This window comes from Centropristis striata, chromosome 12 (genome assembly GCF_030273125.1).
Source record: "Centropristis striata isolate RG_2023a ecotype Rhode Island chromosome 12, C.striata_1.0, whole genome shotgun sequence".
Taxonomy (NCBI): Eukaryota; Metazoa; Chordata; class Actinopteri; order Perciformes; family Serranidae; genus Centropristis; species Centropristis striata.
Window position 1 is genome coordinate 19,302,343 of NC_081528.1, and position 23,367 is coordinate 19,325,709.

Sequence of the window (23,367 nt, forward strand, 5' to 3'; positions counted from 1 at the left end):
AATGGATGGATATAATATAATATAGTCAGGACAAAAATTGTGACTTTTAAATCTAAAATTGTTCATAAATCACGTTCTTATCCCATGGATTTTATATAATTTAAAATAATAATACAAATGAATAAAAAGGCACTCAGAAGCACACATAAACACATCCTGAGGATTTTCTCTACCAAATGATCATTGCAGAGTTGGTTTTGATTTAAAAAAAAAAAAAAAGTTATGTCAATATCCATTCACACATTAATAATACAAAGAGATTAATACATATACATTGCTTTACATTGTACCTTCAAGAAAAAAAATTTTTTTTGTTATTTCTTCTTTTAAAAGTTTAAAAAAGTTGTACTTTAAAGATTGATTTTACAAGACTGCATTGCTTTTATTAAAGTAGAAGCAAGCCTTAGTTTGTTTATTTGAAGAGATTTTATTTATTTGTATAATTCATTCAGTTATTTTAATGTGGGATTTGTTTGAAAAATCTAAATTTATTTTTTGTTATTTAACTTAAGATATAAGAGAATAAAAAGGAGTTTTAATTTGTTAAAGATGGCTAGTTTTATATATATATATATATATACATATATATATATACATATATATATATATATATATATATATATATTCTTTTTAATATGAATTTGTTGCATAGTTTGTGTTTTGCACTTAGTCCCTCCCTAGTTATTTCGATGTGGAATTTGTTTGTAAAATCAAAAATGCTTTTCTTATTTAACATAAATTATAATTTCAGTTGCATTTTTATTTATTTTTGTGTTGTTTTGCACAGTTTACCCTACCTATTTTATTTTAAAAATGCATTCATTGTATGGTTTGTGCCTTGCAGTTAGTCCCTACCTCAGAAATGTGTTTTTTGTCTGAGAATTAATAAAAGGTCCCATATTGTAAAGGGTGAAATTTTAATGTATTTTTAATCATAAAGCAGGTCTACATTAGGCCTGGGACGATAACAAATTTTGCTGGACGATATATTGTCCCACAAATTATTGCCGATAAACGATATTATTGTCAACATGATAATATATCATAATAATGCACACCCTTTCAAATGCAATACACTCTTATTTCTCAGTGTTTTTTACCATTGTAATTGTAATTTTAAGAACGTTTAAATATCCTAAATAAATAAAACAAACATTTTTTTTTTTTTTTTTTTTTTTTTAAAGGGCAGCATTTATTTTGCGATGTAGCAAACTCCACTTTCTGTGAGCGCACAGCGTTTATATTTACTTTGTCGACCAGTGTTGACTGTCGGGACGAAGGCTCTGCATCTCCAGGTGCAGTTTTTTTCCCCAGCTGGGAAAACTGGGTCGGGTGGTTCTGCTTTAGATGGGCATGCAAGTTTGTTGTGGTGGCTTTTTTTGTTGCCACCACTTCTGAACGAATTCGGCATACAGGCTCGTCCGTGTGTTGATGGGCTCACCTTTTTCATTCGGTTTGAAACCGACATATTCCCACACCGGGGCTGTGGCATTTGGCTTTGCAATCATCTTTTTTCCTCGCGTTGCTCCGCACGAGGCTCACCTGCTGCACTCTGTGTGTAGCCAATGCTAGCGGCCCAGCCTTCCCCACAGAGACAAAGAGACTGGATGACTGACAGGAGGGTTCACTCCGCTCATTCTGCTATGGAACAAAAGCGCCCAGGTGCTGAGATCGAGCACAGAGTGAACCCTCTTGTCATCCAACCTGCTTGGAGGGAACAGACGAGGAAAACAAACACGCATGCGCATGGCGATATATCGAGGCCGGCAAAATTATTGAGTTCATTTAATTTATCGTGCGATTAATTGATTTATTGATTATCGGCCCAGGCCTAGTCTACATGCTGTGTAAATACTGTGAAAGTATTAAAACACTTAATCCACAGAGAAATACGCAAAGCCTGTGTTCAAAAACTGTGCCTTCAAACAAGTTGTCACAACTGTACGACATATAAGTAGAAAGTGTTCCTATAATGCCGTTACAGTCATTACCCGGCTGCAATGAAGGTGCAGAGACGATGAGAGCGCAGATGTGGAAGACTTGGAAACACTGACCAATCAGAGCAGAGTGGCCTTTTTTCAGGAGAGGGGTCTTAAAGAGACAGGCACTAAAATAGAGTGTTTCAGACAGAGGATTAATACAGATATATTCAGACAGACAGTATGAGAGACATAATGTGTTTTTTGAATATTAAGGCATGTAGACATATTCTAGTAGAATCCCATAACACCAAAATGAACCTGAAAATGAATATAATAAGTCTCCTTTAAGGAATCTTTTTCTTTCACATTTTTGTCAGAAATCCATATCTTGAACCCTGTATCGGAAATGGAGTTGTGAGTTGAGTGTATACATGCCTATACAGTATGTATGTATGTGACCATGTACACACATGTAAATGAGCCAGATTAAAACGTGAGGATTACACGGCTGTCTTTCCAATTAATTTCTCAGTATCACATAATTCCTTCACTGTGAACAAGGAACACGGGGAAATGTCACCGGCGTGCGAGCGGCCGGAGCATACAGAAGTGACGGCGGAAGCTGTCACAGGATCCCAGCAGCAGTGACAAGCATGTGACATCAGAGATAATGTCTGAGACAGAGATCATAAGCGTGATAATGGCTGTGATTACATTAGTAAAGCTATTATGTTCTAGATGACAGATCTCATTAACATATAAACAGCCTTAAACACTGCATTCACCGTGGAAATTAGCAAGCCCACACACACGCACACACACACACACACACACACATACACACACACGGGCAAAAATGTATATGTGCAGGGATATAAGTGAAGGAGATTAAAGCACAAGGATTATATGACACAGATATTAACAAACATAATGTCATTAGATATGGGGAGACACACACACTCACATACACACAAACACAGAAAGACGCAAAGTTCATGTCAACCTAATCTAAATTTAATTCCCCCAAAATTACCTTTTTTTTCTCCTCTGAGTCATTTTCTGGAAAACGCACACACACACACACACACACACACACACACACACACACACACCGTGTTTATGTTCCTGTGAATACGGGGATGGTCTCTAATCTTTCTCTGTCTCTTCCTGCCCTTATGATAAACTGCCTGTCTAACATTGTTTTCTTATCGCACTGTGTGTGTGTGTGTGTGTGTGTGTGTGTGTGTGTGTGTGTGTGTGTGTGTGTGTGTGTGTGTGTGTGTGTCTGCAGACTTGTAGCATGGATGCGTATGGGTTTGTGCAACTGTGTACCAAGTGTGTACAAGGGCATGAACACCTCCTAATGGGTGTTTTTGAGAAAGACGGTGAGGGATACTGCACTGTGTGTGTGTGTGTGTGTGTGTGTGTGTGTCCAGTGTGTGTGTATGTGTTTGTTTTAGCCAGAGCCCGGCTCTCTGAGCATTCGGAGGCAAACATTAACGTCACCAGATGCCTCGCTCTGACTCTTTCTGTCTTTCCCTTCCTGCCCCCCCCTCCCTCTCTCTCTCCATCTTTTGTCTTTCTTTCTCTAACCTGTTATCAGATAATTTGCCGTCTCTCTCTCTCTCCCGCTCTGATTTCACAGAATACAGGATGTAGTTAAGTGTGTTCATTCATTATCTAATTAACTAATTTACCAAGCAGTAATTCTTTCTCATCAGCTAATAGTCTGCAGATTAAGTATGGACGTGTGTGTATGTGTGTGGAGGGGAGAGGGAGGGGGGCTGCTTTTTGACTGTGTGTTAAATTATTAACCCCTCATTATCAGGTGAACGTCAGAAGATAAAGAAAGCCCTTATCACTGATCGGACTAATCAGGGAATAATCAGCTTTCCTTTGCCAACAATCATGGTTTTTGTCACACCATCATTTAGAACTTTCTGTTTGTTGTGTTGGCAGCTGGAGAGAAGAAGACAGAAGGAGTAGAAGAAGTACTTTATTAATCGTCGATGGCAGGTTCAATTTTTCACTCTGTTACCCCCAAATTCCACTGGGCCCATCCGTTGCATTGCGAGTAATATGCGGCCATTATAGTCAATGTATCAACCTCCAGCGGCTCCATAGCGCTCCTTTTCAGACGCGTGAATTGCGGGTCTGTTCTATTTTTGATGCTCGACGCGTCAAGCTGGACAGAGAGCAGATCGTTATGACAGGAAGTGAAGAAATTGAAGAGCGAATCCGGTCATTTTTCAAAATAAAACACCATGAGCAGACTCCGGGTCGTATTTTATGTTGCTAGATCAGCATTTCATTCACATAGCTTATGACCGTACTTTAAACGGTCAGTACACAGACACAAAGCTTTCATTCACGTAGCTTATGACTGTAAGTTATGCTGTAAATAGTACACAGGCTGTAGCATAAAATGCATGAAACAACAATAAACAGTTAAATCTCACAAAAAACACAAAGGACATTTAACGGAAGTTTGTCTATGTTCCCCTGGTCCTATGTTCTCCTCTTTGTATGAGACTGGGGAACTGGGGACACTTTTTCCCCGCTTTTCCCAAAAAGGGTCCTATGTTCCCCGGTCTGTTACTTTTTCCACCATTACTGCCAAATTCCATGGCAAATAGGCCTATGTAATGTATGACAATAAGATTAGGGGTGGGAATATACAAACATGAGTAATCCTAGATTTAAAAAGCAAAAGAAAAGAACTGCAAAGTAACCAGAAAGTATCTGCTGTGCAAATGTAAGTTTTTTTTTCATAAAAAGGTCCTATGTTCCCCCGCATTCTATCTATGATGTATGATTAAACCACCCTTGTTTTCTTTCAATTTTTTTGTTCATTTTAATGCCTGGTAAAACTATCAAATGATATCTAGCCATTTTCCATGTTTTTTTTTTATTATGGTTATTATCAAGAAAACAATGGAAAATGTCTAGATATCAGCTCTTAAATTAAACTCTTATGAGCTATTTTCGTTGTTATCATTATATTTGTTCAAACAAATGTACATTTAGTTGTACCAGGCGTTAAAATAAACAAGAAATTGAAGAAAACATGTGTGGACTAATATTTTTTTCCATGACTGTAAGTAAAGAAATAATAGACATAAATAAAAGAATGGACGTGCCGTTTAACCCTTGGGGCTATTTTGTTGGTTTTTGACTCTTTTTCATTCTGCCTGTATATGCAACTTAAATAATGATTACCATGCCATGCTGGTATCATCTTTTTCAGCACAACCTCACCCGATTATTATTTTGTCATTTTGACTTACTGGATCAACATTTTGAAACACCAAAAACACACAAAACACACACAAAAAAAAGACAAAAAACACATTAAAAAAACGCACATAGAATTACAAAAAACACATAAAAACACACAAACACACAAAAAAACACAGAAAACACACAGAACACACACATAAAAACCACAAAAAACACACCCAAAAATTACAAAAAACACAAAAAAATGAAAAAATTACAAAAAAACACATAAAAACACATAAAAAAAAAAACAGTCAACAAAAGATTGCATTAAAAAAGTTGAAACGCACACTGCAAAATCTGAAAAATCTAAAAAAAAAAAAGTAAAATCATGTTACAATTGGTCGTGGTGATTTTAACCATTGCTGAAAAAGAGTTGATGCACTAAATTGGACATGGAAACTTATGGAAAAGCCAAAACTTTAGAGGGAAGTTGACAGCAGGGCTCCATGCTGCTTCATGAAGAAGTCGTGCTCCGGCGCTTTGGTGGACTCCAGAGGGTTAAATGTAGAGATGAACATGGGGGACTGAAGCCCAGAGCAGTTGAGGGTTCAGTGCCTCACTTTATCACAACACACTCCTGTGACTTAATAACCATGATAGGTTCTAATGTAAGGAACACATGTCATTGTTGCCACTGCACAGTCACTTTCTCCCCATGATTCACATCATGCTTTTTTTTTTTTGGTGTCGGAGCAGTTTGGGAGTCACTAGGCCCGCTGCCACATGTCAGCACCCTTCAGGCAGACTCGGGAGTTACACATCAAAGGCCGAGCGGAGAGAGAAATGTTCAAAAGTGATGATAGGAAGCAGCTCTCTGCAGCATGGAAACACGAGCGGTGCCGGGTGTAATCAGAGTTCATTGAGAGCCCACGAGGAAAAATCAGGGTGAAGGCTGAGGACACAGTGGAGGAGTCCACAGGAAGTGTTATTGATTGATTGTAATTACCAATAATAATTGGTGAATCAGCATCATTACTATGTCAAACATCCAACAACAAGCAACATGGTTTTAATTTTTTAAAAATGTGTTCTGCACCCCGATCATGCATCCATAATGCAGGTTTATTTAATTTGTCTCTATTAGTGCAGCAGCTAACAATTATTTCTATTATTGATTACTCTCCAAGGTCATTATGTCGTTTACAAAATATTTAGAAAGTGAAAATGCTAATTATAATAAGAGCCCCCAACCTAAGACAGCAGCAAATCCTCACAATTAAGATGAAAATATTAAATGCTAAGGGACTGTGTGAAAATGATTAGTGGGAGAATGAGGAGCAAAAACTGTTTTTGGTTTTCCTGTGAAGGGACTGCATCTTTTTCTTCCAAATTTCATATTAACCTTCCCTGGAGACTGTGACCTATCACGTAATTGGTTTATGTATGACAGACATTCAGACACCTGATGATATATATGGGGCCAGAGCATCATGTGATCTAATTCATATTTAATTTTTTATCAGAATATAAGGTACAGATCCTTAAGGGCACCATATCGACTTTTTGTACGCAAGGATGCGGGCAAAACACATTTCTGACACAAGTTGTATACTAAACAGCAATTTACCACGAAAGGCAGTGGAAAAAGACATGAATGTGAATAATGCATGCTTTAAAAAGTTGTTAAAATCAGCTCTGAAATTGTTTTGTTTTTTTTAGGCATTTCTATGCTTTATTGAAAGTGACAGAGTGAAAAGGGGTGACAGAGGGGAAGACATGCAGCAAAGGGAGCTCAGGCTGGATTCGAACCCGGCTCCGCTGCAGCAAGGCCTCAGCCTACATGGCAAGCGCTCTACCAGTGTGAGCCACCAGGACGCACAGCTCTGTAATTGTTTTATGAGGAAGGAAATACATTGATCATGCTTATTTGGCCCGAGGAGTATAGGCAATGCATTTTAATGAGAAACACTCAATCTGCACATTGTGCCTTTAATTGTTTATTATTTGTCTATTTGCAGTTATTATTGATGAAACAAATTGTGCCTTACTCCATTCTGGTGAAATTCTGGTCCAAAGAAAATATTTATGATGACAAGGCATTACTTTCTCTAAAATCAACACATGACTTCCAGCACCCCTTCCCACCCAAATTATTTTTGTACAGTCCCTTAGTGGTCTTGATTGATAAATTACTAAGGTCGCTTTCACAACCCAAGCCCAAGCAAATAGACACAACACAAGTAAATGAAGAAACATCTTCAACATGAGAATACACAAAAACTTCAAACTGGTTGGACACTAAGGTCGCTTTCACAACCTAAGTCCGTTTGGTTCGTCTGAATTAGAGTGAAATCAAGCGGACCAAATAAATAAAAAGATTTGAAAAGGGGTATAGGTGTATAGGGCTGGGCAATATGGGCCAAAAGTCATCTCTTGATATATTTAGGCTGAATATCGATATATGATATATATCGCAAAGTGAGAGCAAAGTCAAAGTCAGATATGACATGTCACAAGTAGTTTTATTGAAACTTTTTATTGAAGTGAACATAAATACTGTATAACAACAGGAGTAGATTTTTTTTAAATCCAAGCTCCATGAAGTGCATATTTAAATTAAATAAACATCTTAAATAAAAACAGCCTATAAAAAATGGGCCAATCTTATTCTGAAATAAATATTCCATGTGAGAAAATAATAACGAACATTACAAAAAATAATGTAAATATGACAAACCCTAGTAAGGGCAGCATATATATATAGAGAAAGAAAAAGAATTGAACTATATCGATATATGCAATATGGTCTAATTCCATATCACATTTAAAAAGATATTGATATATCTTTTATATACCAATATATTGCCCAGCCCTAGCCGTGTACAAAGGTGGAGGGCTGGAAATCTACTCACACTATTATTTCTTATTGGTTGAAAAGTTGGCAGTGAAAAATGTAAACACGGAAATGAACAAAGTAACATGGAAATGAACGCAAACTGAGTATGTTCAATTATACCGGCCGTAATCTGCTCTGGTGTTCTGACCGAACCAATGTGGAGAGAAACAGTCAGAAGGAGCTCCTGTTGAGGCTCCGGGTCGTCAAGCGATCGGACAGCTGTAGAATCAGAGAGGGCGAGCCTTGATGCTCCTACTACGTTCTGCTATTTTGAGCAATATGTTGATAATTCTGCTATTACACGTTGGCTTTAGCTCAGTGCTAGCCTACAGAGTGAAACTGAATTACACAAATTTCACCTTTATAATATTATCTGTGACCATCTCACTGTGCAGGTCGCCCACAATCCACTGCGTTTTGGTTCATTTCCTATAATTGGGTCGGATTCTGGTCGGCTGCACTAGGGTCGGTTTGAAAACAGACTGAGTCTGTCTCTGCAAGTGGTCTCGGACTGGTTGTTATAACGGACTAAACTTTGGGTTGTGAAAGCGTCCATAACCCTTTGACGCACAAAATGGGTCTAAAGCAGGGGTCTCAAAGTCAAATTACCTGGGGGCCGCTGGAGGCAGAATCAAAGTGACCAAAAAGACACAAAATGACAAAAAAAAAAGACACAAAATTACAAAAAAAAGGAATTAAAGGGACCTTCCACACCAAACACGGTAAAGTGGCATTCATATAAAACTCACATTAACCTTTCATATCAAGGTGAGGGCCACAAAATATCGAGTTTGAAACCCATGGTCTAAAGTGACCCGACTAAGTTTTTATATTCTATATCTTTGCAATAAATTAATATTTATCATTCAGTATTCCAGGTTTCCTCAATTAACATCTTTTTGATCATCATACGTCCTAATTTTTTGTTTTCATTTCTTACTTTTTGAATTAAAAATAAATAAATAAATAATAATAATAATAATAATAATAATAATAATAATACAAAAACTATTTTTCTTCATAAAGTATGAAAGGAAAAATGGATATAATGATCTATTGTAATACTAAAAAACAAACATATTCAACCACACAGCCAGCATCAAATAACATGGGAAATACATGCGGGTCAATTTTGACCCATCTTGTGCATTAGAAGTTGTTTATATGTTGTGCATCAAAGGGTTAAACAGTTAATTGCTCTTGAAAACAGTTTTTGATCGACTAATCTTTTTAACGGCAGTTTCAGTATGAAATTTCTCCAGCATATATAGAGCTATTTAGTTTCTGCTTGAGTTAATTTTGCCTTTACTTTAATAGACTTTAATTTTGCTTGAAGAACATCTCTTGTACTTTCTCATGTTTTTTATGTTAGTGACCACTAATGCTTCCATTGGCGTTATAAAAGGATGTGCACACAGACAAGAGTGTTTATATAAAGACATGGAGTTTCCAAGGACGTGTACATGGAGTGGTCCTACAGGTGCATTCCCCTTTAATAACTGGAGAAAGTGCAGCTGCAAAAGAGTGGACATCTGAGAGAACGACAGAAAAAGTTGGCCCATGCCTGTGAAGTTTGAAGATTCTGCTTTTAGTCAAAACTGTATTTGCTAGTTCATTTATCTGAGAGATATTTGTACATGTTTTAATATCAGCTCCACAGTAGTCCAGAGGTAAAGTCGCCTCTCTGCACATTTCTGCATTTTCTTAAAAAAAAAAAAACTTGTGAAAATCCTTTCTTACATTTCATCTGGACATTTGTCAGCAGCACCTAATTATTAAAAGGAATACATGTTCCATTATGAATGAAAACAGTATGAATCTTCACACCTTAGCTGTGAATTATCACACGTCTGATAATGCTCTTGTATTCTCAAAGAAGAATAGGTCATCATCACTGATGTGCAGTTGGACAGAGCTGAAAAAGATTCTTTAAAGGGAGTCAAACTTTTCAAAAATGATTACTTTCTGCTTTGCACCACTGGGAAACTATGAGAAATATCTATCACACACATCTGGGATATATTAAAGTCAAATAATTCAAATTGTTGATATGTTCTAAGAGGCCATGTTATCATGAATCTCATCCTTGTGCAAAGAGCAGCGAGGGGCTGTTTTAGGATGAATTGTGGGGTGTGACGGCCGCACTGAGATGAGATGAGATGGCGTGAGAACGGCCTCTAGAGTCACTAGAGTCCATGTTTGCTCCGACAATGATTCTACTCAAAAGTGTTTGCACTCAGAAATGTGCCTGAGTGGCCTGTTTTCATTGTATCACACACACTTCAACATCTCGCTCTCCCGCTCTCTCTCTCTCTCATTGTTGCTTTTTCTCTCGCTCTTTAATCCTTTGTTTCACTGGGCTCCAAAAGCCATTATGTTAGAGTACCTAAACCAAAGAGGCACATGATTAAATACATGAACGCACACACACACACACACACACACACACACACTTTTGCCAACACACATTTTTTTAAGATATTGGTATTTTTATTTTCTAACGTTGTAAAGACACTGAAGAAATGCTAAATTTCGGTTAAAGTTGATTGAAAAACATTGATTTTAAGGCACTGCTATCAAATCACAAATTCTCCTCGTTGATGGAATAACAGTTCAAATTGAAACCATCCCTCTTAAGACCTTAATACACCAGGGATGTAATGAATACACAACATCAAAATGTAAAATACTCACCTATGAACATTTTGCATCAAACCTATTGATAGTGGGATAATTAGGACAATTGCAACTCCTGTTTGAATTGACTTGTGCAGGCAGAACACCCCTTACACCAGTAGTTCCCAAAGTTTTCAAGCGATTGATGATGACTAATCATCAATGAATTAGGATCCTAAGTGAGAAAAGTCTGCTCACTCTGTGTGTCTCCACTACAAGGTAGCCCCCAGAGGGATTTAGAGACTCTGGAGGTGACGTATGGTTTTCACCATCACTATCAGCTGAAAGCAGCATGGCTAATTATGCACAGAGCCTCCGCTTATCATAAACATAGTGATTGTGAATTATTGACATCACTAACTGAGTGTCTGGTGCTTGTTGTAAACAAACAGAGATCGCTAAGTGAACACCTCCTGTAGCAGCAGCACATACACACTGTACTGCTACAGAGCTAACTGTAGCTAACTGCCGCTAACGGCGGCTCTTCTTAACAAGCCGGCCTCCGGCTTGTTAGCGGCTCGTTAAGAAGAGTAAGAAGGAGTCGCTGGATTTGTCTGTAGTCACTTTCTTGAAAAATAGTCCCTAAGGGGGTCTGAAAAGTCGCTAAATTTAGCAACAAAGGCTACGTTTACACGAGGACGGTCTGAACAGAAAACGCAAAAGTGGCGTTGCGTCTTCACTTTTTATTCCTCGTTTAGACGAGCATTTTCGGGAGGAAATCTGCGTGCATACGGTGACGCAAAAGTGTGTGAAATTCGATTGTATGCATGCCAGGCGGCATCACTTAAAGCGATAAGAGCATCTTTGGGCATGCAGAAGTTTTCACGCCACACATTTTCATCAGCTACTTCTTCCACAAAGTTATCCACCATCCACTAGATCTCCCAGGTCTCGTCCAAAGCCGTCTGGCTCGCCTCAGACGAATTGCTGCATCCAAAATGTGATAGAGGTAATTACAGATCCTTCCGTAAGTTTATTAGAGCTGCCAGAGCAGCTTGAAGGTCCGACGCATGGAAATAATCCCACGTTTGTTTATTTTCCTGTACTGGAGCATGTATGTGACATAAACACATAAGTGACGTGAGCAGATCTGAGCAGAGTTTTGCGTCTTGGCAGTGTAGACGGACACGCTACGGCGGAGCGTATTTAACTTTTCCACTTTGGAAGGTGGTTTCAGATTTTTGCGTCTTTAAGCCCCCAAAACGCCGTCACCGTCTAAACGAAAGGCACTTCCGATAAAATATTTTGTCGTTTTTACCCGCGAGCGTCCTCGTGTAAACAGGGCCAAAGTCGCTAAGTTGGGAACACTGCTTCACTAGCTTTTATAAATGGCATGTGTTGTTGTCGTGTAGAGTACTACGTCACATCCCACCTAGTGATCTATCCAATCAGTAACCAGGCTGTTTTCAGGGGAGAAAAAAAACCCTGCTCTTCTACAGGGACTAAAAAAGTCCAGACAAAAGCTGTTTCCGGACTGCTCGTATTCAAATTAGGGCCATTTCAGCGTGTGAGACTCGCCTCATTCTGGGTATTGCCCGGTAGTGGAAACAGCCCTCATATCTGTATTCTCGATTCAACCTTTGTTTCTTCTCTCCTTAACTTCACTTCCACCTTGACTCTCCATTAATATGTGTCGTAATAACGTGCTGTGCTAAATTTCTCTGGGACAGTAAATAAACAACAACAACAAAAAAATACTTAAAACCAGATAAGAACACAAAACTTTATGTAGAATTTCCAGTTTTCGTTACATTTCTGTAATTAAGGCAATATAAATAATCCAATTTATCCGGATTTATGTGCTCAAGTGATCTATTCTATTATTTTGTTTTTACGTCTGAAAACAAACCCATGCTCTTATATCATTGCTTGTTTTTAATGCAGACTTGCTTGGTGTGATCCTTTAAAGCCTTCACACGGCTTTACATCTCGTCGTACTTTCTTACAACCTCTGATGTTTCTGTTTCTGAATCAAAAGGATTACGAGACAGTTTTTCATATTGAACGGATTTGAAATCGCTGTTTTCTGGGTGCAAACAAACGACAAAGAAATAAACACTAAGAAAATATGTACATATGTAAATGAGAGAACATACTGTGTGATTTCTTTATGTTTGTGTGTCGTTGTCATCTCCCCTGCGCTATGATGTGACACACACAGAAAACACAAAGCTGCTCGGTCCTCTCATATCCCTGCTCCGTCCTCGCTCCCGGTCTATTTATCTATCCATCAGTGTCAAACACACAGGTCTGTGTGATGTGCATTAAAACAAAGCCGGAAAGGTAACAACGTGTGTGAAGGCTGTGTCTCATTATAATACCTGCTTTCATGTCAAACACACACAAAAAGACACAAAGCAGTGATTTCTGATATCCTGCTCCTTACCATCCACATACAGGAACCTAAAGTCTGTATATTCTCAAACTGATGGCGTTCTGGATCTTCTTCTTCTCCTCCTCCGTCTATCCAGGAATGCCTGCTGATATTTCTCTGATGTCTAATGCCGTCTGAATGAACACACAAACCAGAAAACACACACAAACACGCACGAAATGCGTCGTTGAACTGACACTTCAAACAAAGCTTTTGTCTGCTGCCTGACAGCTATTCCTCTCTCCTTCCCCCTCTCCTCCTCTTCCTCCTCCTCTCATTATCCCCCTCACTTCTCCCTGTCATTCCAAAACACTCGTTCTACCCCCTCATCCCCTCACTCTCTCCCACACACACACACACACACACACACACACCACAAACACATTCATGGGTTTATTCCTAATTGAGCTGCCTGGTTAAATGCAGGTTAAATAAAATACAAAGATTGAAAATATGACTGGCTTTTTTTTATAACACCACTTGAGTAAAAAGGTATAATAATCAGCAGGGTTTCATTGTTAAATGGAATAGATTAATACAATGATTAATTTTAAAGCAAATTGCCTTAATGGCCCCATTACTGGCAGAGGTTCCACTAATAAAAGCGTGGGTTAAACTTTTATGTAAAATAAAAAACAATCTCTGAGCAGTTTTGCCATCAAGATGGACGAACAAAGCCCCATTGTGTTCGCTGAAAAGGGGGATTTTACACTTTCTGGAACAAAACCTCCAGCACTTAAAGGGGTCTGTTTTGTTTTGTGTTGGGTGTACTCAGTCTTGGTGGTTCGAGAGAGAGTATGCTGAGTTTAACTGACTGGCAGTGCGTTTTAGATTGGGTAATTTCAGTTGGACACTTATGTCATGGAATTGACCATTTAAAGCAAATGGCTTTACAGATGAATTTGGTGGAAAAAGCTCTGTGACAAGTAGGAAGGAAGTGTCAACAAAGATTCAGCTGGAGAACTAATTCCCCTCAATAAACACATACAGTACGGCTGGCGATATGGACCAAAACTCATATCCCGGTGTTTTTAGTAGTGATGTGCTAATGAAGCCTCATGATCCATTTTCTTTATTTTCCGAGCCCACTAGATGGTGGTCTTTGTTCAACAAAGAGCTAAAAGCACACTCATTTACCATTGTCTGAGCCTTTTTCTAAAAAACCAACAGCTCCATCTAGTGGGCTCAGAAATGAAAGAAAATGGTTCATGAGGCTTCATTGGCAGATCACTAGTTTTTAGGCCCAAGGCGATATAGGATAGATATTGTTTTTTTAAACACAACGTGCAAAGTGTTTAGTTTTAACTCAATGCCACAAGTAATCATCATCAACCTGTTTTATCTTAGTATATCAAAAGTGGAACATAACAGGAAATTACAGGACATTGAACTTTAGTTACACAGAAATAATGACGCATGAACCTACAAACTAAAAAGAGAAACACAGAGTGTTGTCTCTTTAGAGTTGTTCTGATCTTTGGATTTGTCTGTCACCTTTGGCATCTATATCTGTTTTTGATACCTACAATAAATCCCGCACAAGGCTGTAATTCGAATCTACCTGGTCGTCAATTGTTTTTCTGTAAAACATTTCTACGACATTAGAAGGTTATTGGTTTGGCGTAGTTGGATCAGTTACTATGTGTTTGTTTTGCCACATGTTCCTTATTGACTGTGATTTGTTATTGAATTCAAATAACATAAATACTGCAAGGTATATGTTATTCTACCTCTATTGTACCTGCTGCTTGGTTTCACATGAAAAATTCTTATTTGGTGTGAAAACCATGACTCAAATATCAACAAATAATGACGAGTGAATTGTGTTTCACTGCTTTGGTTTTTCGGGGTTCTGGTGTTGGCTCACTGACAAAATGTCTTCATGGCTTCCAATGATTTCAAATATATTTCCAAGCGGCTGCCTTGAACAGATCTGACAGTTATTCCCATAAGACACAAATGCAGCGTGAGTCCACAAAGTCAGGCTTCAGTTGATTTTCAATGAAGCAGCTCCAGAAACTCTCATGATGACATACGCAGACCGGAGTCTTTCTTCCTACTGACGACGAACACAGAAACTTCAACATGTTCACATCAATCCGCTGACCAGCTCCAACATCTGGCTGCTGTGCATGTGTTGGAAACAGCTTTTAACTTTGTACTGGCACGAAATGTAAGGCTTCTGGGTTATATAATATAAGTAAATATAATAAATAAAACTAAACACCATAATTTGTGCACAATTCCATACTAATTTAACTACTAGAACATATAAATTGTAGTTTAATGACAAACATGGCAGCTGCACTTTTTATTTAATATAAGCTGGTACTACTTTGACAACTTCCAACTTTATAGACACGATATCCTGACACACATGGTGCCTATACTGCCCTACAAAGTCTAACTGCAGTACCTATGCAAACGGTAAAACTGAGAAAAACTGTTTTAATGTTTTTTAATGTTTTTTAACTGGCCAGTCAAATGGGTTATAGGTAGGTAAGTGATATGACACTTATTTCTACATGTATTGATGATGACATTTTTATGCTCAAAAATCATGATGATTTATTTGAATTTTGAGCCCAAAAATGTAGTTACTGCACTCTGGTTTTGCTGTAAGTAAGTGGTAAGTGCAATTACTGCTTGGTTTTGCGTTGGATTTTGTGGTTTTTATATAATTATTTATCTGACATGAAGTAAAATTGAAATCTAAAACTTTGTCACAAGATAAAACAGACATGAAGAAGTTCATTTTAAGTTATATATATATATACATATATAATTTCAACCAAAAATGTAGTTACTGCAGTAAGACTTTGTAGGGCAGTATACATACCTTAGATCTTCTAGTTTCTCTAGTATATTCCTAAAAGTGAGCCCACTAAAGCATCCGAAAAAAAGGTGAAAAAAGTGACGCTAAATAAACGCTAAATATCGATACTTGGCAGACATGAATCAATATAATATTGCCATGCAAAGTATCACAATACTATACTGTATCAACCTGTACATTAACTCCTATGGTTAACCTTTGAGTCTGCATTTCTACCAGGCAGCTGTCTGCTACCGTGCCCTGCTCAGCTGCAGGTTCAGTGCCTTGCTAATGGGCACCTGAGCAGCAGTTGACGAAGGAAGAGCATGTTACTGAAGCTCTGTGCCGTGAAAGTGAATGAGAGTGTGATGAGGCTGTGTTTCAGACACTGTGTGTGTATGTGTGTGTGTGTTTGGTTATCAGGGGAGCACAGCATAGCTCTGCTGAGATTAAATTCCCAGAGCTTACTCTGGCTATCAGCATTACTTCAGGACACACACACACACACACACACATTAACACACACAGAAGGAAAGCAGAGTGGTAGAAAAGAAAGCTGCTCCATCGCTACATTTTCATTCAGAGAAAATATCAACATCGACAGTATGCCCACTGCTGATATCACCATTGCTTATAATCCCCACCAGACCATCCATCTGTCCATCCGTCTGTCCATCATCCTTATTATTCTTTCTCTTTCTTTCTTTCTTTCTTTCTTTCTTTCTTTCTTTCTTTCTTTCTTTCTTTCTTTCTTTCAAAACTGGATATTATAATATTATCTATGAGCAGTGCAGATAATTTACAAATCTAGTTGCTACCTGTGATTTATAAAAAGAAAACTGAATAAGAAGATGTAGATCAAAACACAGATAACATTGGAATGTTAATAGTTCAAAGTTGTGTTAAATGTTACCCAAAAGGTTTTCTCTGGCTGGTTAGGTCACTGAAGAGAAATTTACTTCAGCTTAAATTGCATTGTCAAGTTGAAGGACAAATTGTGAAGTTTTATTTTAATCTGACAATTTAAGTTGTCTGGCAGTTGAGAAAGAGGATCGACTAATGTTCAGTTCTTGACATGTTAATAACTGCAGGTCAGGTCTTTTGCAACACAGTTGCCAGAATAAAATGTTGGCATCGTACATTTCCACAAATTCACCACATGATGAATCTTGGCGCAGATGATTGTTCAGATGATTTTGAACCCTTACAAGGGTTGGGCGTTTGGAAGAAACCTGCCAATTCGAGCATCTATAATGTTAACGATCAATTAATTGCTGAGTTTTTCTACATACTCCAGTATGTAGAAAAACATGCATACATGGACAAAATAAAATTTATATTTACAGTACTATGCAAAAGCCTGTTTTGATAACAGGCGCTTTTATTTTAAAAGGACGAAAAGAGACTTCCTGTCGATCATAAAACTAACTCAGCTGAGATTAAACTGTAAAGATAACATCAAGGAGTTCAATGTTTTATGTTTTAGCCCCCGAAGAGGCATGAGGTTAGTTTTAATAAGTTTAAATAAGTTTTGGATAAAATTAAACTCAGTAATTCATGCTAGCAAGGTTTGATACAGTAAGATAGTTTTGCTCAAATTAATTTGTATGTATTTCTGTGTGTTTTATAATTGTTATTGCAGCTTTCAGTTTGCAAACTGTAGCTTTATCCAACTTAATTCTCAGTTCATTGGCTGATTGACGTACGGCCTCAGAACTGAACACTCGGCCGTGTTTCAGTTCAGTGATACTGATACACAGTCAGAGATTAAAATTAAAATAAAAAAATACACAGATCGACCAAATTCTTAAGGATCATAAATTGATTATTCCCATCCCTACATCCCTACTGCTTGCATATCCACATTTTGTCAGGACCCCTTGGTGTCACTTTTTGACACACTGTTGCGGTTTGAAACACATGGCTACTTAGTAAGGTTGAGGAAAAGATAAAAATGGGATAAAAATTTCACATGAGACACCAACCACGGTCTCCTGGGTGAACGTCTAATGATCCACCCTGACCTCCTCCCTGTGACAAGTTTGACTGTCGTTAATGACATTAAGTAACAGTGTATCTGTTTATTGAGGGGGATTAGTTCTCCAGCAGAATCTTAGTTGACACTTCCTTCCTACTTGTCACAGAGCTTTTTCCACCAAACTCATCTGTAAAGCCATTTGCTTTAAATGGTCAATTCCATGACATAAGTGTCCAACTAAAACTAAAATTGCACGTTTTTAAAAAAAAAATACCAATATATATCGTATCGCCATTCTGCCTAGAAATACAGGGATATGAGTTTTGGTCCATATCGCCCAGCCCTAACCTAGATTCTGGAGCAATTCTTCTGATGTCTAATATTGACACTGATGGATTTACATTGGAGTTAGTTGAAAGCCTGGTGTGTCTCACACAGACACTAAAGGGTGCCAAATATGTTTCATATCAACCTATCTGTGGTTTGCAGAAACATACAATGCCAATATTTTATTCCGACGACTGGTTTTTTTTTTGGAGGTAATTGAAGTTGATGGCAGCCAACCCAGTCAAAACTTCTAGATCCCTGGATTCCTGAATATAAGATTTTTGAGCCAAGACCTGCCAACTTTAATCCTCTCTTGCCATGGCGGTGGGATAAAACCAAGGCTAGCACCACACATCTGTTCAACTCCCAGCCTTACTTTCACACACCCCAATCCCTAGACTCTGACTCACAGCCCCATTTTACTCTACTTGGACTAGGTGTTTTTCTCTGAATACCTCTATAAACTCATTCATTGTGCCTGTGGAAGTCATTAACCACCACTGGTTAAGTTAATGGAGTGAGTTCTCTACTATGTGTCATTGTTCCTTGGGTACAGTTATTGCTGATAGCCTAAAAAGTACTACTACTGTAAAGTTTGATTCATCTGTGATGGTTGTTACTTAATAAGAGACAGGAATTAATATTGAAATAGATGTTTTCTGTGTGTAATGCTGTTACCTACCATGCCTTGGATCCACATTGTAGAGATGAGATACTAATTTACACCCAGTCAGGAACTTGAAATATGGCAATTTATTTCTGTTTATATTATAATCTTCATTATTTGTCTGTGTGTGGTCATTGAATGTTGCTTATAGCTTTTTCTACCTCTTGTTCAAGATCTGGTCCAGTGCAATTCTGATCACTAGCAGCTCTAAATAGTCATTAACTGTATTAAGCCCATTACAAGCAAAAGTGTTTCAACAAAACTTAGAAAGAAAAGAGGGTCCAGCTGCCATCAGCTCTCTCTGTCTTGTGGATCCAGTAGCAGTGACAGAGGACAGAGGATGTCATAACATGTACAGCCCTTTGAGGCAAATCTGTGATTTGTGATTTTGGGCTATATAAATAAAATTGATTTGATTTGATTTGATTTGACAGCAAACTGCTATACTGCCTAAACTCAGCAACAACAGGTTTTCATTTAACCTCACAACTCTGTAAATTACTCTAGAGTTGCTGTTGGCTCCCAGCTCCCCATGCTGGTCAGAGGATCATTCCAAAACACTAATAGTCCAACAAATGTCCCACTGCACCAACAGCCCATCTGTCTGAAAGCTCATTATCCTGAAAACAAACGGCCATTGCTCCAAAGCCCCATAGATCCTAAAATTAATTATGTCCAACTTAAGCTGCATGAACCATTAGTTGTATTTTTTGAAAAAAGGCTCCACTCTTTGTTGCCGCTATCTTGTGGTCTAAAATGGTTTAACCCATTTAAGTTGGGAAAGCATTACCTCATTTCTACCATTAAAACCGGAAGCGCTGTTGTGCTATTCTACCATTAAGGCCGGGACAGCAGTTGTTTTGTAGTATTTGTATTTTTTCCACCTATTTTCGGTCTCTTGGCCAATGAAATGCATCAGAATCGTGATCAGAATACATGCGGGAGTGAAGCAATGCAACATTGGACTTTTCCAGAACTTTGAAATCATGGTGGAAGACGACTATAGCGGAGGGAGCTCAGAAGTAAGTGACGGAAGCGATCTTGATGAAAACGGCGCCGATGATTTTATTGCTGATCCGGACTTTGAACCCTTGGAACCAATCGACCGGGATTTATGGATGAGGAATATGTTTTTAGACAACATATTTTCACCGAAGAACAGACAGATTTGTGGCCATCTGGAGATAATAACAATAATAATAATAATAATAATTGATTGTGATGATGATATAAGAAATCAAGACTGTTTATCTCCTATATTACTTTATGCGTCATTGAGTACCCTGAAAAGTGCAATATATAAAATGTATTATTATTATTTATTATTATTATGATAATTATTTTTATTTTTATTACAGTAGGCTAATGAGAACTATGTCTATTTCTTCCAATGGTCATATCATGTTTGCATCTTGCTAATGGGCATGTATTAGTATTATGCATAGGATTTTTATTCAGTCAAATGTAACATTTGCTGAGTTTGTTGATTTTTTAAAAACTTTATTGACGGTTTGGACAAATAAACTCAACTTCTCATGAAAGCCACGGGTATAAGCTCCCAAATACGTTTTGAATTTCATTCCATCTGCTACAGAGGCTGAAAAATCTTCTGGTTTTAGGGGGTTCTTTCAAAATCGCCCATAGGTTTTCCAGGCATTTTTTCCAGGCGTTTTAGGCCTTAATGGGTTAAGATACTTTTACTTCAACCAATAAAGCAGGAGGAACTGCTGCCATGCTGTTTCTAGCTGTAGAGGTTCTACAGACTCCAGCGAAACATGATTTGATGACTGTCATGTATTCCACACCTTGCCGGCTTGGCCACTCTAGTGATGTGCCAATGAAGCCTCATGAACCATTTTCTTCATTTTCTGACTCCACTAGACGGAGCTCTCTGTTCAACAAAGACTTAAAAGCACACTCAATTACCATTGCTTGAGCCTTTTTCTATACACCTAGCGCTCTATCTAGTGGGCTCAGAAAATAAAGAAAATGGTTCATGAGGCTTCATTGGCACATCACTAGCCGATATATGGTGAGCCCTATCCTGCCTCTGGCGCTTTCATACTCCAGGCGAGACATTACAGCGTATTATCTTGGCTTGAACTGGCAGTATGAAAGGGCGTATTGCTAGAGTGTGTATTTTTGTCGCAGTGGTCATTTAAGATTAAGATAAGATCTATCCTTTATTAATCCCACAATGGTCTGCATTTAACCAATCCCAGGGGGCTACGTTGGTGGGGTTAGGTGCCTTGCTCAAGGGTATTTTTAGGTTCTCAACCTTTTGTCAGTGATGTTCCCCCTGTGAAATATTTTTCAGCCAAGTACCCCCTAACCAGGGCAAAGCATTTTTGGTTGAAAAAAAAAAAAGCCTTAAAAACAGAGCGCTGTGCCATCAGTGTCTGATTTATTAAACTTTGGAACTGATAAACAAAAAATATACATATATATATTTGAAACATTTTAAATGTTAATAATCTATGACTAAATGTATTGCAAATATTTCTCATCACTAAAATATAGTGATTCAAACTAATGTAGTAAAAACAGTGAGCATATAACCATTTAAAACTATAACTGTTACGCTTCAACCACGACTCCATCTTTGAGTTTTCAAGTGATTGACAGGTGATGCCAAGTGGCATATGACAGGTTGGGTCCAACCATCCTGGTATGGGGGAGACTCCATAGCCTACTGAATATAAAATTAATGTGTTGGTTGCCACAGGGACCAATTCCATCCTTGTCAAGGGGAGTGCTAACCTTCTTTCCTTTCATACAACACTGTTTTTGGGTTAATGGGCTGTCAGACAAATGGGCTTCAAGTCCAATTAGACATTTTTCTGACTATTGGGGTTTTAGAATAATGGGCAGTCTTAACAATGACAAATACACTTAAATTTTCTCTTTTTGGTAATTCCAAATGTTACACAAAAAATTGTAAATGCTCTCAAACAATCCAAGCAGCAATAAAAGTTCTGGTACTGGTAGAACTGATCCCCCTTAGCAGGTTCACTGTAATTTAACTTTTGCCAATCTAACCTTTTGTTAACAGTTCTGTATATTTCAAAAACCTCGATTTACAACAAAGCATCCACGGTAGCAAAGGTTCTTTTTGTCCTGGCTGACCGCAGCGCTACGGTTCAGACACCTGTAAAAAAAATTTTTTTTAAAAAGTCAATCCATTGATGTGTAAAAAGACCAAGCAGCAGTTTAACCTGTGTGTGACAGGTAGTGCCGTACTCTGTTCCTGCCACACGCTTGGAAATAAACCCTGGATGTGTTAATTACCTCGTCTGACCTGATTCCCTCCGTGTGAACGTCTAGTGTGTGACAGAGACAGTGATCTGTAGCATGGGACTGCAGCGCTGTGTGTGTGTGTGTGTGTGTGTGTGTTTGTACTGTATACATGTGTGTATTTGTCATAGTGACAGCTCTGTCAGTTATCTTTCTGCACTGACAGACAATGCACATGTCAACCAGCAGTCCCAGCACACACAATGATCACATCTACGTATACTGCTGTTACACACATGCACACACACACTAACACACACACACAAACACCTAACCTGTCAGTCATTTTGTCTGCTATTCCCACTGCTGTTCCTCCTATTCTACCTTCCTCTCCCCCATCCCTCCACTCTGTCTTTCATCATTCTGTTATTTTTCTTTCCTTTTTAAGAAACTGTCTGTTGCCCTGAAACTGGGTCTTTTTTTCCCGTCCCATGGGTCTTTGTGATTTTTTTCCCTCCCCTCTCTCTTTCCTCTCACTGCCTCTCCGCTCTTTCTCCCTCCCACTCACATCTTGCTGACAGATTAATTGTTGAAGGCAAGGTCTGGTAGGGAAAAAGAGAAAGTCTCTTTTAATTGTGTTGATCGCTAATTAGCCGGCCTGTCTCATCTCTCGCAGTGGATGTGGTACAACAGGATGCCCTTTCCGGGGTCAGCAGGCCACCTCCTCATGCATAACTCTCCCTCACACACACACACACACACACACACACACACACACACTCACTCACTAACACATATGCACACATTACTTTGTACTTCTGAGAGTCGAGTTCGGCTGCCAGCTTGTAGATTTCTCACTGGAGGCTGGTGACTGAAAAGTTTAGAGGGCCAGGGTGAATCGGTAACTGCATTAAATGGGGTTTTCACTAAAAATACATGATTACGTAAGAAAAATGTTCCAAAAACCTGGAGTTCACCACCCTCTCTGTTCCCCACAGACCAATCTCCAATCATTTTTATCATCGTTTCCCGTCAGCTGTCTCGTATTTTATATGCTACAAGAAACAATCTTGAATTATACCCACAAGCAATAATTCTAGCTTTCAAGACAGAAAACCAGAGTTCATAGCAATAATGTTGAAAGATTAAAAGCAGATTTTACTGGGATCCATCCAATGACACTGCGACAGGACGTAAATGCATCTGTCCTTTGCAGTGTGGTGTGGTTCAGTGGGCACAGCACGTCATAAACACTG

General features: G+C 38.4%; 1 protein-coding gene and 1 non-coding gene across 2 annotated transcripts in view; one reads left to right on the plus strand and one right to left on the minus strand.

Annotated features, from left to right (window-relative positions):
- The window catches only part of aff2 (AF4/FMR2 family, member 2), a 263,724-nt gene that overhangs the window by 49,511 nt on the left and 190,846 nt on the right, over positions 1-23,367 (plus strand). The gene's annotated exons all lie outside the window — the stretch shown is intronic.
- LOC131982408 (U6atac minor spliceosomal RNA) lies at positions 21,576-21,659 on the minus strand. Its single transcript, XR_009395393.1, has one exon. It is a non-coding gene; the product is annotated as a U6atac minor spliceosomal RNA (small nuclear RNA).